This window comes from Cryptotermes secundus, unplaced genomic scaffold (genome assembly GCF_002891405.2).
Source record: "Cryptotermes secundus unplaced genomic scaffold, Csec_1.0 scaffold78, whole genome shotgun sequence".
NCBI lineage: Eukaryota > Metazoa > Arthropoda > Insecta > Blattodea > Kalotermitidae > Cryptotermes > Cryptotermes secundus.
In genome coordinates this window covers 498,504-514,200 of record NW_019721515.1, presented here as the reverse complement: position 1 = coordinate 514,200, position 15,697 = coordinate 498,504, and positions in this window count along the sequence as shown.

The following is a 15,697-nucleotide window of genomic DNA, read 5'->3' as shown; positions in this document are numbered from 1 at the left end:
TATCGAAGGAAAGATAGATGGGCGGATAGAAGTGACAAGAAGACGAGGAAGAAGACGTAAGAAGATGCTGGATGACCTTGGGGACAGAAGAGGATACTGTCATTTGAAGGAGAAAGCTCTAGATCGCATTAAGTGGAGGAATTGTTTTGGAAGAGACTGTGGACCTGTCGTCTTGACAGAATACTGATGATGATGATGATTTGTCCAGATAAACTGAGGAAACCAACAAGAGCTCTCAATTATAGACGGTCTCCAGTCTTCCACTCGAACTGGATAACACTTCCGTTTCGTATTCTGGACGTTGCATGATTAGTTCTACAAGCAAAGGACTCGGTTCTACCATGGTGTTCAGTTTTTATCTCATTTATGTGCATGGTGCAACTACATTTATCATTAAAATGAGTAACAATACTCGTAAATTAAGCGAAATCTGAGGTTCTTGCGGTGATTATTCTCAGATTCTCAGTATTCTCATATAAGGCCATGTAGTCTGGCAGTTACCAACCTATCGGAGGAACCTGATACGTCCATCTCCATGAGAGAAGGTTAGGTTTAATGCATGCATTAAAAAGAGGCTGCCGAGATCATGTACCTAAGCTAAATGACAGGCCTACTCCTTACAATATTCTTTACTCTGTTCTACTTACTCATATCGGTTGACTTAAGGTCCTGCTTCCGGTCATCCTATCCACCGACCGTACCGTTTTTTCTACGTATCAGTACGCTGTTTAGGACTGGTTACCATATTTATTGTTGTTATTTCTAGTTAAGAAGGTGTTCAGATGCTTATGGTAGGACAGAACGAGCGGTTTCTATTAGCAATTTCTTCGCGCCACCGAGGACTAGGAATGTAGTCATGGACGAGGATCAGCCTGGACTACCACAGATGTACAGGGAATCCAAAACATGAAATCGGACAGGCCACTACAATTACTCTGGTTCGGCAAGTTAATCTCATTCCGCCACGAAAATACATCAAATTTATGTTTTGTCACCAGATTTCTCCGCGGATAACAGGAGACGGCGTTCACACATCTGCCTACGACTTCATAATCTGCACGGATATGCTATCCCACTGTAGCATACGTAATTCCATACATTTCTCTAAACCTTTCGACCCAAGATATAACCTTATTTATTCAGGAATTGGGCTTGTCTCACAAGCTTCAAGCAAATAACATACAGAAATCCCTCACTTCATAGTCAAACAGCAACATTCTCTTGGGCATCTACCTGGTGACTCTAGGCCGCTGACAAAAAGACACATAGTCTTCCAAATATTGTCATTAAGGTCGAAGCCTACAGGGCCCGCAGAGGTCTAATGCAGTGCTGAAAACAGCCAGGGGTGCTTCCACATGTGAGTCCACTGCAAAGATCCCCGAAGGCGTCTCTGGTGTTGAGGTTACCATGCAACAGTCGATGTCCAGAGGAGAACCGTGCCAGCCTTCCGAAACGCTGCAACTGATAGCAGACACAAAGGCTGTGGGTGTGTCTAACACGAGTGGTAACCCTGTAAACAGGTCACTGTCATTCCTTCGCTACTGTCTGGTTGGAGCTTTGCTTACAGAAAGACAACGCCTGGGATGTAAGCAGCGGGCCCAGCAGGCCACAAACCTGAGACAATGACGGTTACCGATTCCAGCGACTAGTGACCAGATCAATGGGGCCAGAACCAGATAATAGGACAATGCAGACAATAATACCCACAATGAAGAAGATCGTGTTGGGTCTGAAGTCTGTAGAAACAAAAGATGGCAGCTTCGACATAATCATGAAAGCGGTCTACGGACCCGTCATGGGAAAGTAAGGATCCGGCTTTGTTGTATGTGCAACACAGATCGTACATCGCAGCTTCCCCAACTACTCTTAATCTCAGGGAGGCGTATCAAAATGGAAGATGAAGCCAATCCCTTACTGTACAGAGCTCACTACCAAGACTGTGTGAGTAGGCTGCGTGAAGGAGCCACAATGCAGACTGCACCAGCGCCAGCGCTCGGCGGCTTACATTTCCACCATGAAGAGGAGGCCACTGTTTCCTCCGACGCGTTCAGGCTACACGGTGTCACATTTCAGAAGACAGTTCATATTTTTGGAGGATGTGCGAATTATTTCCGAAGAACAGTGGGTGCCTCACCTGCAGACTTAACTTCCTTATTGATCTTGCCATTTAATTTATTTCGCACAATGCGATGGGTTGTGTGAGATGTCTGATATTGCTTATGCAGTCCCATAGAGAGCGTAAAGCCGGCTGCTTCACTCAGTGGCTCAGTATAGCTACAATGCATCACAGTGTTTTGTAAATTGTTGTTATTTAGAGCAAGCCGGGGGTAAGTTGTTAATATACCATTAATTTCCAGGCATTTCAACACATGCCATATACTGACGACACAACATCATATATTAATTCCGAACATTACACTCGGATATGTAATTTCTGTTAAACAAATACCAGCTCTATGCCATAGCTAATAAACATTCGTTCTGTCTTCTCGTCGGGGACTCTCGGCTTGTGGTAGTTATTGTATTTTTCCCCCCTTAGCACTACAGCCCCAGTGTGTATAGGCCTACCTCCATGAAGTTCTCCGTTCACTTCGGTTTTTCTAGATCTTACACATTCGGTAGGTCTCCTTGGGCGGGTGATCAGCTCGTCGCAAGGCCTCTACCTGTACATAAACACAGAAAAACGCACACACACAAACTAAACATTCATGCCCTGAATGGGATTCGAACCTACGATCCCGGTTTCCAAGAGAGCGAAGACAGTAGTACATGCCTCAGACCGCTCGGCTACCGTGACCGGCCGTTATTGTAATTAGTACGGAGAAAATGTCATTACCTACTCCAGGAACCCAGTAATTACAATATAAACCCTACAACTGATATGACGAAAATCGAACTTTCCGGTACAAGAGTCTGAGATGTATGTATGCTGTGTAATTTATTTATTTTTAATTCGCTTAGTGGGTGGTGGAGCCCAACTGGGTCCACTCGGCACGGCGGCCACTGATTGGCCTACTGTACCTGCCCGGGGTGATTATGATGATGGAGAATTTGGTGGAATGAAGATTGGCAGGGGAAACCGAAATACTCGATGAAAACCTGCCCCAGCGCCACTTTGTCCACCAGAAATCCCACTTGACCAGACCTGGGATCGAACCCGGGCCGCCGCGGTGGGAAGCCAGGACTAACCGCTTGAGCTATGGCGCAGCCTGCATGTAGTGTAACAAAAGTGTCTCTACCTGATGTACCTCTACCTACCCTCCGCTGATGTCGGGGAAACGTTATCCTGGTAGAAGAACCAGAGGGACCAACACCACGATGTCATTCCATATACTTCTGAGCCGATTTCAACCACCTCACATTTCCCACAACACGCTTCCGGAAACACCACTAGCAACATTTACATTATTCGGAGATTGTTTTTTTTTTTTAATATTTTTAGTTGAAAATCCTGTACCAAATTCGCAGTTGAGTGAACTTTAAGCCCATGAGTCAGTCAATCAATCATGAAACAAAGAATTGTATCGAACAGTCATAAGCGAGCAATGAGTTTCCTGGAAAGCTTTGTAACGCAAAACAAAGCATTGATATTGAAATTAAAAGCAGACGGCTGACAGCTTGCAATGCTAAACCAAACTATCCAATATAAAAATATATCGTAGCATCAGTTCAATTCTTTCTGAAATGCAGGGGTAAATGAACAAGCTTTTAGGTATCGTTGGATTTACGATCATCGTGAACACGCCCTGTTAAATGCACGACTGCCATTCGTTTCCAGGACTGCACCTACAAACTTCCCTACCACCAGAAAGTGCTGAGCTTCACTAAAGGGCAAAGAGCTAAGAGTTCCGAATGGCAATATAATGCTGTCTCGCTGATGGAAGAGCTCGCCTTCATGTCTCTACCGGTGAGGACCGCGATTTACGGTATCTGCTCCAGAATAGAAGGAAAGACGCAGTGAACGAGGGCGAGAGGAATCAGAAGGTCACATCTTCGAATCGAACCGTCGTTACAGAATCAGCACATAGTACTATTATGAAATTTAGATTCAATATTCGGAGCCTTTGCTTACTTATATTAGGAGATGACCTGAAGGACGAAGATACGGAAGAAAAATACATCACACATGACGACAATGAGAAATGATTTCAAAAGTTCTTTAGAATACCTCAAAGATACGGGGCCAGATAGAATAGAATATATGAGGGGTAGGCCTTCTCGGCCCTTGCACCGCGACCTTAGGTCTATTGTGCTTCCCCTTTTTTAATTATTCCCTCAGCAACCCGACACTTCGGATGAAGCGCAGGATCTTGGACGTGGGGACGTCAAAATAGTCACTTGGTTCCAAGAAGTACTGGCCCAAGTGACGTAATCTTAAATAAGCCAAAGCCTCACATTCACACAGGACGTGTGTGGCTGTTTCATCTTCTAGCTGACACTTCTCACAGGTGGGACCATCACTCAGTCCCAGTTTGGACCGGTGTCCTTTGAGGTGACAGTGTCCTGTAAGTAGTCCTACCACCCATCGTAGCTGGTTCCTGTTGAGCTTCAACAGTTCCTTCGCTCTTTTAGCAGAAGGTCCTCGTTACGGGGCCAGCTAAGAGATATGGGGTCTAAATAAGTCTGAGGATATTATGCAAACAGAAGAATGGCGTGGTGGTTTGCAATAGACTCAAATGGCTCAGAATACAGTTAATCCGTGTAATTCAACTTATTGATGAACACGTGTTCCGTAAAAGCATTCAATTTTTGACAACCTGAATTACTATTAATTCTTCATGAAAATCCGCCTCTGGAAGAGCTTGAACGGAGAGGGAGGAAGAGAGGCGTTGAATTTGTTTCTGACGAGATGAAAATATGATTTTTTATTTTACTGCCAAACTGCCGTAACTTCGAGATTAAGAAAGCCATAACCAAAGCGACAAACATGACTAGAACCTCAATTCCGCTTCGAGACCAACTCTCTGTATATCACCAGTCTCACTGCACCAAGCACGCTAGTGTGGAAGTAAGGGTCCATGTCTAACCTCGGTCGGGTTACCCCTACTTTTATTCAAGTTTCATATGATATTTGAAAGTTCAAATATACACTGGATGTTTTTTTTTACATGAAGCCACCTCCTCCTTCCAAATCCTTGAGTACTCACCACCCGGAACGTAATCACGTTTAATTAGACGATATAGATATTCTGTAGTCCAAACGACGTCGTTAAATAGCCTCAAATACAATCTGTACTGCAACATGTTTAGCTAACATAGCGTTTGCTACTAAAACGATACCCATTTGAACCCAAAGTTAAACGAAACATATATATTTTAACACATTTACTCGCTCCATATAACAATAATTTAAGTAAGCAGAAGTGATAATCTACTCAAGAGCTTCAAAGCATTTTGTGGAACCCGAATGTTCATTATCGTGTTCACAAGAGCCCTCCACTGGTACTTATCCCGAGCCAGATCAATCCAATCGATACCAAACCATCCTATCTCTCTAAGATCCATTTTAATATTGTCCTCCCATCTACGTCTTGGTCTTCACAATGGTCTCCTTCCTTGCGGCTTTCCCACCAATATCCTTTATGCATTCCTCCTCTCCCCATTCGTGCTACATGTCCTGCCCATTTCATCCCCCTTGACTTGAGCATTCTAATTATACTTGGAGAAGAGTGCAAATTATGAAGTTGTAGCACGGATATCAATACACGTTAAGTTAATGTGGAGGTAACGGTGTATTCACACCACTGCCGGATGCCTTTCCCTGTTGGAAGATATGCTCACAGAGTGATGACACGATAATCACCATTATCATGCAAATATTTTTGTATTATACATGCAAACTCTACAGTGTTACCGTCCTCCAAAGACACGGTGGTTACGGCAGCTGCTGGCTAATAAAATATTACTTTCGACAATTTTTTATTATTCTATCAGGTGTTTAGCGACTGGACACATGGATTTACCGGACTCTGTGACCAAGCTTTAAAATATCTAGTAAGCACATTACTGTTCTGTTATCCGGTGGTTTATTAGACTTTGCTTCTCTACTGTTTTGACATGGCGTTGCTATGTAACGGCTTCCAACATTGGGAATTCTTCCGGTTCCGCGCCCACGCTTTTGCCATGGGTCGATTGTCTCACAACAAATGACAAGCACCGCAGCTGAGAAAGGATGGAGAACTCCTCTAGTTCAGTAGCATCAATGTGAACTCGTACAGGAGCGCATTCTAATTTTAAAATTTTGACTCAAAAGATTTCGACGTCTAATTATTTTATCTTTGCCCCCCACACATATATATATATATGTGTGTGTGTGTGTGTGTGTGTGTTGTCTACTAGAGAGGACATAGATTACAATATTACTTGGAAGATTTGGGCATAAAACTGAACATAATATTAAAATGAATCTTAGAGGAATAAGATGGGATGGTATGCACCGGATTCATACGGATCAGGATAAGGACCAGGGGCGACTCTTGTGGCTAAAGTAATATATTTTCAGGTTATATAAACAGTTTTGGATATTCTGAGTAGCTGAGCAACTAGTAACTTCTGAGAGAATCAGAGTCTTAGAATTAGTTCATGTTCACAAGGTGCTATATACTATATTGTTGAGTTATCTCCAGCAGTCCATTCTTATTAGTCCTGCAGAAGGCGTTTGTACAATAAATAAATGTAAAAATATATTTCCGTTATGAACTTAAAAACTTGGAGTGTTCACTACAGAAAGAGTTCTCGAACATTTGTGGACCACGGACCACTTGATGCAATTTTTGCTGGCGGAGTACCAGAATATTAAAATGAATATTTTAAGAATTTTGAATGGAATGAGAGTGAAATTAGTCAATAGTTACACCTCTAAGACTTTTAAAATGAAAATGATACTGATATTATGCCATAAATCTAAAATATTTATCTGTCCCTACACAAACTATAAGACCGTTTCCTAGAAGACAGAACTAGAGCACTCAAAGTTTCTCACGAGCCACTGGTGGTCTGCGGCCCACGAATTTGTGAACCTCTGCATTACATCATGTCACAGGATCCTGCAGTGCGATTGCTCAAGTGTAAATACACTAAAAGCTTAGTTATTTCTCTAAACCGACTCAGCATGAAATTCTCCGCGTGTAATCAATATGAAATACGTCACAGCATGGCTGAGGAAATATAATACAATAATCCAGCTGTTCTAAATGGAATTTTAGTTATCACTTTCCTGAGCAAACAGGAACCACGTATCCAAATATGTATGCGCTATGAAACACAATTCGTTCCTTGCAATGATAGTTAAGCATTCGCCTGCTACAATGCAACACAGACAGTCCGCTAGCAGCACAGTGTGCTGTTTCGGTGTGATTAAAACTTCTAAACATTTATAATGAATTACATTTCCACTTCGACAGCCTGTGCGAGTCAACAAAATATATACTGTATTGTGTATAACGACTCATCCTTGGGAACCCAAACTTTCGCCGCTTTAGGAACAGGGATTTTTTAGCCTAATTTCCTTATTAAAAAATTAAGTACGCTTATGCGATTTCCATGCTGCCTGTCTAAGAATTTCTCCCTATTAAATTTCGAATGCCTGAAACAATCTTTATGAAACTTGGCATGTACAACATGACACCTAAGCGCATCTCATCGGCGTACTTCATTAATTCCTCCCATCAGACTGTGTCTCTGTATGTGTATCCCTTTTATTGTTGCTAGGCAAAGGCTCAGTAAAGTGTCTCCTTCCTTTCATTGCTAGGCAACGGCTCGGTAAACATGTTCTGGCGGCAATGAATATATGCAATAATAGAAGAACTGTTGCACGAGTGTGTCTGTAGATCTGTCTCTGTGTACCTATCTCGTTGCTAGGCAACAACTCGGTAATGATATTCCCGCAGCAACGAAAAATTGATGGAGGCGACGTCTTCTATGCCGTCAGACTGGTATTAAATGAAAGTGGGCGAATAGTTCTTTCATTAACTTCTTTCTTTGCGCAAACGCAGCGGCGCACTGGTTAATCCGTTTCCGCGTCTCATGCGTGAGCGCCCCTGGAGATGGAGCTCGGCTGATTTGTAAATTGTGTAGATTAGCAATAGCGCTGTAGTCACTTGTAGCTATGATCTGTAAGTGTTAATAAATACAATTAGCAATCCAAACCCCGTCTAGTCACACTCCATAAAATCGTGACAGTATGTTATGGTCGGCTTCATGACGACAACAATTTGGAGACAGAGATGCTCTCCTTTCCTAGCAGTACTGGTTACCAACATGCTCACTCTTCTCCCGAAGATGATTCTCCGTCTTTCATACCAAGTTGACAGTAGTAGCAGTGAAGTTCTGAAATGTGTTCGCTTCGAAATGGGGTCAGACTACTGTCTATTCTGCTGAAAATTCTTCGCAGAACTCTTTCTACTTTCTTCAGACAAAGGCATGGAAAATTTTCGTGGAACTTTTCCCAATTTCTTCAGACAAAGGCCTGGAAAATTTTCGTAGAACTTTTCCCAATTTCTTGAGACAATTGCCTAGAAAATTTTCGTAGAACTTTTTCCAAATTTCTTCAGACAAAGGCCTGGATAATAGGTCTACTTTCAGATAGATCACATTCGTCTACTCATAATGATCGTTTCCTGTTATGGTATTTAAAGGATAGTCATAAAACCGCTTCATTAATTAACATAGGCCGAAGTGTGAATAAATAAATTAATCCGTCAGTTTCCTCTCTCCGTGAGGAATGTTGAAAACTACATAAAAGTTTTCCCTTGTACGGTCAGGAAAGATACGTTCCATAAATTCAATTTTGCCTTGTCACTAGCCATATAAATATAGCATGTTGTTGATAACTTGTAGACTGTAAAGATATTTCTTGAGTTTATATTCATATAATTAATATTAGGCATGATATTTTACGGAACATTGTTCTCTGAAACGTCCGTTTCATCCACACATTCGACAGTTCGTGAAACTTCATCCGTTTGAAAACGAAACGTCATTAAACGTATTGTGGACAACGGTCCTGTATTCAAATGCATATTTTAATTCCCATCATTAAAATTCTCGTTAGTAACAATATAGGTGTGCAAAATATACGCTAAAGCGGATACTCCGTTTTAATAGCTAGTATCCGCAACGAGATGTTACATTTAAATTTCAAAATTCTAATTCCAAAATTCAGTTACTATTCAGTTATTTCCTATTAAATAATTAATTCACAAAACTGTATTCTTTCCAGCCAGTAATCGTGAATTTATATTGCAATTTTCACTTTGAAGGCAAATGTACGCTTCAACAGTTAACCAATATGTATTTTAATGTTTAAATTTTCTTTCAGATATGCTTTAGCATTAATATTTTCAATGCCAAAATATTAATTTTGCGAGGCACACAATATAAATGATGATGATCCATCTAGGGCCCTTTATATAATGATGTACTAACAATATACGGTGTGAACGAAACATGTTAGCCAGTACTGAGAGACCACTCACACAGTTTCTCAAAGAAAATCAACTTTTCTCACTTTTTCTTAGAATTTTCTGTTATATCCACAAAATGCCTAACAAGGTCTTTAAGATTTAAACTTTGGACGCGATGTCTTGTTTTTCGACGATGCCTATGCAATCTCTTCATAACTAGCGGAAAAAATACTTCGTGAAAGTTTCTGTAACCGTACATGGTAATTTCCTCCTGTCGGTAAGACGTCCACGATGCGTCAGGGTTTGTGTGTTAAGGTCCTGAATTCAGGAACCTAGAAACTTGGAACTGAGGGAAACCTGAGATTGTGCACCTCTGGCACATTTTTCTTGTTTTACCTTTACACCCCTTCTGTTTAAGGGCTGGAGTAATATTCAAAATTAGATACAGGGTTTGTACTGCCATCTAATTGCAGAAATGCGTACTACTCGTGTAAATCTGCTGTGAACTCATGAAATCGTACGTCAAATGTGTAATCGTAATACAAATATACTGATGCAGATTTTCGTGGGTACGCAATAGCTATTTTGAATAACATGACCTCCAACTGCATAACAAACACATGTCACGTGTTCGCTATCCCGCCAGTCCATTGGCGCTCTGACTGGATGTCCAGAAAATACATCACGTGACCGCTACCCAGCCAGTTCACTGGCGCGCTGGCTGCTGCCTAGCATCGAGCTATAAATATTCGTCCTACTGTTGCGTGCGCGTATCGCGGGTTGTTTATCAAGCCGTTTCCCAGCAATGTTTTGAGCAAAATTCGTAACAATGTAAAGTTTCCGTGTGCTGTGTTCAAAATGGAGACCATCAAGACCATGCGATCTCTAAGGCGCATAGTTACCGGCTTCTCAATTCTGCGACTCGGGTTCGATCCCAGGATCATATGGGATTTCTGGTGGATATAATGACACTGGGGAAAGTTTTCTCTGAGTATTTAGATTTCCCTTACCATTTTTCAATTCGTCAACAGATCCATATTTTTTAATCATCCTCTCACGGACCCTACAGTCAGCGTTGCTAAATAACAGGAGACCGCTAACTCAACCTGGGCAAGGCCCGGTGTTTGCAGCTGTAACTAATATAGCAGCTACCAAGAAGAGAGTTTATGTGTTACGTGCCAGCTGGCCGGTCGTAATTCCAAGCCCTTGCTATTGCATAAGCTTGCATTAAGTCGCGTTATGTCCTGTCGAAATGTCACGCGTCAAGCGTACGATGGAACAAAGTGTGTTCACCTAAGAAACCTATGTGAAAAGTGGATGTATTATAAAGAGCCAAATTTATGTTATTTATATTCAACACAATTCCGTGAATCTTGGGAAAATCTGTAAACATTTTGAAATGGTTTGTAGTGAGTAAATTTGTGCTTTCAGAAAGTAAATTGTGTTCCGGCGTAGTTCCGGAACTTTGCAATTTTATCTATAAAATGTCGAAGCTGATATAGTAAAATGGTTTTTAATGAAGAATCGGGATAAGGACATTACTAAGGAAACCAGAAACGAGGCGAAATAAGACAAATAATTTAAAATTCATAAAATATTTATGATCTTTACATGACGTTATTTTAACGGTAAAATTTCATTTTCCATCTCGTCGCCCACTTTTGCAAGGTTTTTGATCTAAACTGTCATTTCCGCCCTAGTAATAACTGAATGTAGCTAATGATGCATCTCATTATGTATTCCTTCCACTCTGATTGTTACTTTCTATGTCTTAGGCTGAAATATCCTACTCAGAATTTTCTTCTACAAACTTTCTTCTTCCTAGAGTGTGATAAACCAGATTTCACACCCCTACAAGAGGCAAATATTACAGATCTATTTCGGCAGAACGCCAACGCAAGAAAGAGTTTTGGAGTATCAGCGTGAATGGAGTATAATATTAAACTGGATGTTAATAAAATAAAATTGGGATTAAATTGGGTGAGCATAGGTCCAATTACGGTTTCTTTGGAACAAGGCAATAAATATTCGAGCTTCATGAGCACATAACTGCTCTATCTGGTCGAGTAATTATCAAATTATCAAGAAATCAATTGCAGCATGTACTGAGTTTTTTGCTTGGTATTCTACATTGCACATATATTTCAAATCTGATGTCCTGTATACTTCATTTGAAGGTCCTTTCTGCTAAATATTTTGGTATTGATGGAAGAGGCTCGCGGATTTTAAAACTATCTCTGCTAGTCTCCGCGCATTGGCGAGCTAGATCACAACACCAAGATGTTCTCTGCGTTCGCGGAACACTTACTGCATGAAAAAGGGGCATATCTCACTATGTAACGGAGACTTTCTTTCGAGCAATTCCATCAAATGTAACCATTAAAATTGTTCGCCGAAAATCCTGCACGCAAGGTAACGGTTCCCTATTCGTTATTAATATTCTAATACATCTATTAAACTTTTGAAATTCTGGTTCCTTTGAGAGGGTATGAACACCTAATTGTTTTCATGAAGACAGCAAATTGGTGTGGGGCNAATTTTCTTCTACAAACTTTCTTCTTCCTAGAGTGTGATAAACCAGATTTCACACCCCTACAAGAGGCAAATATTACAGATCTATTTCGGCAGAACGCCAACGCAAGAAAGAGTTTTGGAGTATCAGCGTGAATGGAGTATAATATTAAACTGGATGTTAATAAAATAAAATTGGGATTAAATTGGGTGAGCATAGGTCCAATTACGGTTTCTTTGGAACAAGGCAATAAATATTCGAGCTTCATGAGCACATAACTGCTCTATCTGGTCGAGTAATTATCAAATTATCAAGAAATCAATTGCAGCATGTACTGAGTTTTTTGCTTGGTATTCTACATTGCACATATATTTCAAATCTGATGTCCTGTATACTTCATTTGAAGGTCCTTTCTGCTAAATATTTTGGTATTGATGGAAGAGGCTCGCGGATTTTAAAACTATCTCTGCTAGTCTCCGCGCATTGGCGAGCTAGATCACAACACCAAGATGTTCTCTGCGTTCGCGGAACACTTACTGCATGAAAAAGGGGCATATCTCACTATGTAACGGAGACTTTCTTTCGAGCAATTCCATCAAATGTAACCATTAAAATTGTTCGCCGAAAATCCTGCACGCAAGGTAACGGTTCCCTATTCGTTATTAATATTCTAATACATCTATTAAACTTCTGAAATGCTGGTTCCTTTGAGAGGGTATGAACACATAATTGTTTTCATGAAGACAGCAAATTGGTGTGGGGCAACATCACACCTGGACACTAATAACATTTCACATGTGTGCAGCCCATATTGAAGAAATGCAAATTATTTAGTTCATAAGGAAATCTGTACTGATTATGTAGATAACAGTTCGTCACAGTCACAGGAAATCACACAATATAATCTTGTTGAGAGACAGTTCAGTCGAATTCACACCGTAACACATTATCTAAGATAACATTTCTGGTAAAATAGGCCAGAAGTGGCCGCAGTACAATGGACTTAGTCCCACCCCACTAGCAATAAAAGAAAAGATCAAATTTAATATATGGGTCCCATGCATAATGAGGCATAAGAATCCTTCCTTGTCTCCTTTCATGAGTTGGTGCAATTAACATTTGTGAGGTATATGAACTGCTTGTTTATGAAGAGCAATACAACGTTATTTATGATACTGACATTTTAAAGTCCTTTTATTATAGGTGAGGGTGATTGTGGAGCAATTGGAGGAATCAAAATTGGCAGGGGAAACCGAAGTACTCGGAGAAAACCTCCCCCTGCGCCACTTTGTCCACCATAAATCCCACTTGACCCGACCCGGGATCGAACTCGGGCCGCCGCGGTGGGAAGCCAGCGACAAACCGCTTGAGCTATGGCGTGGCCTAATGAACACTTACAAATCGTTGACTATGCGTAACAATAACGCTCTTACTAATTCAAGCATTCTAATTCTAATTACAGTACACGCTAATCTTCTCAGTTTGCTATGTCTTCACCAGTCGTTGCCTTGTAACGGATCTCAACTATGTCCTGTCGCTACCGACCATCCGCCATCTCAAAACTAACTCACGAAAGCTGCAATAGATTAATTTATTTACCAACACAGGTTTCAGGGTTTATTCTAAACGTCTTCATCTCAGATACTGAAAGATGAGGTCATGAAATTTAAATACGTCATAACGAGTGAATGGGCACTGAACTGGCAACATAGCACAAGAAGTCATTAGCGGCTACACATTAAAACCTCTCACTTTCTAGCCCTGCCTCTTCTCTGCGCTTCACTTTCCTCCCCAGGCAAACATTTCCCAGTACTTTTACACGATTTCGTGAATTAAAGCGTGTAGCTGATAAGATTACATAATGAATATAGAGGCCTATGATAATTGCAAAGTTTTGTCCCAAATTATGCGCCACATTTCATTGCTTTATGTTTCCATTATGATCTTTCGCACTGGGATGGTATATGAAAGGATTAAATGTCATCTCGAAATTTATGCAGCCATAATGAAGACGGTCTAAAGGAGAAGATAACTAATAAACCGTACCCTGACTAAAGGAATACGAGATGTTTGAGAAAACTCGTACAGCGACTGCGTATGCAGATATGCTCGTACTAGAACACGTCCATTATAGCAGTGTTAATAAACTACCGTCAAAATGAATGTGGCAGTCAGTAAAATGACTGGATATAGATATGGATGCTGGGATTCGATTCCAGGCATAAACACTCCAAGTTATGTACTTTCATTCTAACTTTCTGAGCAGCTCTTATGGGTGGACCAACTGCAATCGTATATTCCTTTCTTAGCGTAATTAACGCAACAGAGTCAACTTCAGAGGCTACACAGTGTCGAACTGGAAAAACGTAAAACAAAACTCCGTGGCCTGTAGTCCGCAAGCGAACTATACCGACCGAGCGACCGCCGCTTGTCGGCGAAGTTAGGGCCAGTCTAGAAAACCGAAATTAATGGCCGTGGGGATCCGTTGCGCTGACCACATGACACCCTCTATCCGCTAAAGTTGGCACTGCAAAAATGTAACGAACCAGAAATTCATAAAAATACGGAAGAAAGTGGCTGTAGCCTGTTTCAAGCTGCTATTCGAGTATTTTCTTAGAGAAACTATGCAGAATGAAATACCGCAGTAAACGTCATTTCCAGTGCAAGAATCCCATCTAACTGAAGCACTCTCCCAGAGCTCTTCACCGGCACGTCCAATGCAGGTTCGTTTAAAACCCGATTATGACGGTTCGTCATCCCATAATTTCAAATGCAGAACATGGTACACATGGAATCGTTAGTCTCTCCTCGTACTGTAATCGTACATTAATCTGCAGAGCAAAAGTGCGCACGTTGGAAAACGAGTTATCCTAATTGGAAGAGATTTAGGTATCAAACGAGATACGGAAAAGAAAAGAAATATATTGTGACTACTCTACTTCAAGAATTATTAAAATTCTCTAAGAGTTTTTGAAAATAGACCTAAGGTGATATTAATTAAGTTTTGGGGTAGTCATACAATGTGGAAGTGGACAGTGCTTCAACATTTCGGAGGTAGGCCCTGCCCCTATCTTCATGGTCGAAGTGTATGTGTAATCTACACGTTTTAACCCTGAGGATGGAGGTAACATTCGAAAGATCGGCAGCGCCATGCAAATTCAAATGGTGTGAACGCCCAGCAACTGAATCAACGTAAAGAACTAACCACCGTGAAAGCCTAAAATGACACATGAATAAAATACTGAACAGATATTTAATATAATTTATATAACTTCATCCCAAGTTTTCGAAAACCAGCAACAATCCCAACACCACAGTCCTCATTGCATTTCTGTGTAACTCACGAATGTCCGGACGGTATGTCAGCCTGTCGCAAGGCCGCTACTTACACAGCACAACACAAACAAGAAAAAACGCTGACAGATATCCATGCCTCGAGTGGGATTAGAACACACGATCCCAGTGTTTGAGTGAGCAAAGACATTTCACTCCTTACAAAGGGCGACCATTGTGACTGGCATCATTTTATTGTTCTACAGATTAATTATAAAAGAGGTAAATGGTTAAAAGGTAAAGCTACCACTGTAACAGGCCGTGATATTTCCCGCCCAAGTAGTTTCCAATTCCTCCGGTAGATGGGGGAAGTATTAGGTACCAGTGCCAGAGGAGGGGGGACCTCTCTGACAGAAAGGGACTAACTATTAGATACCACTGCCAGAGGAGGTTGGAACCTCGCTGGCAGAAAGGGGCTGATAGTAAGCACCAGTACCGGTAGGGTATG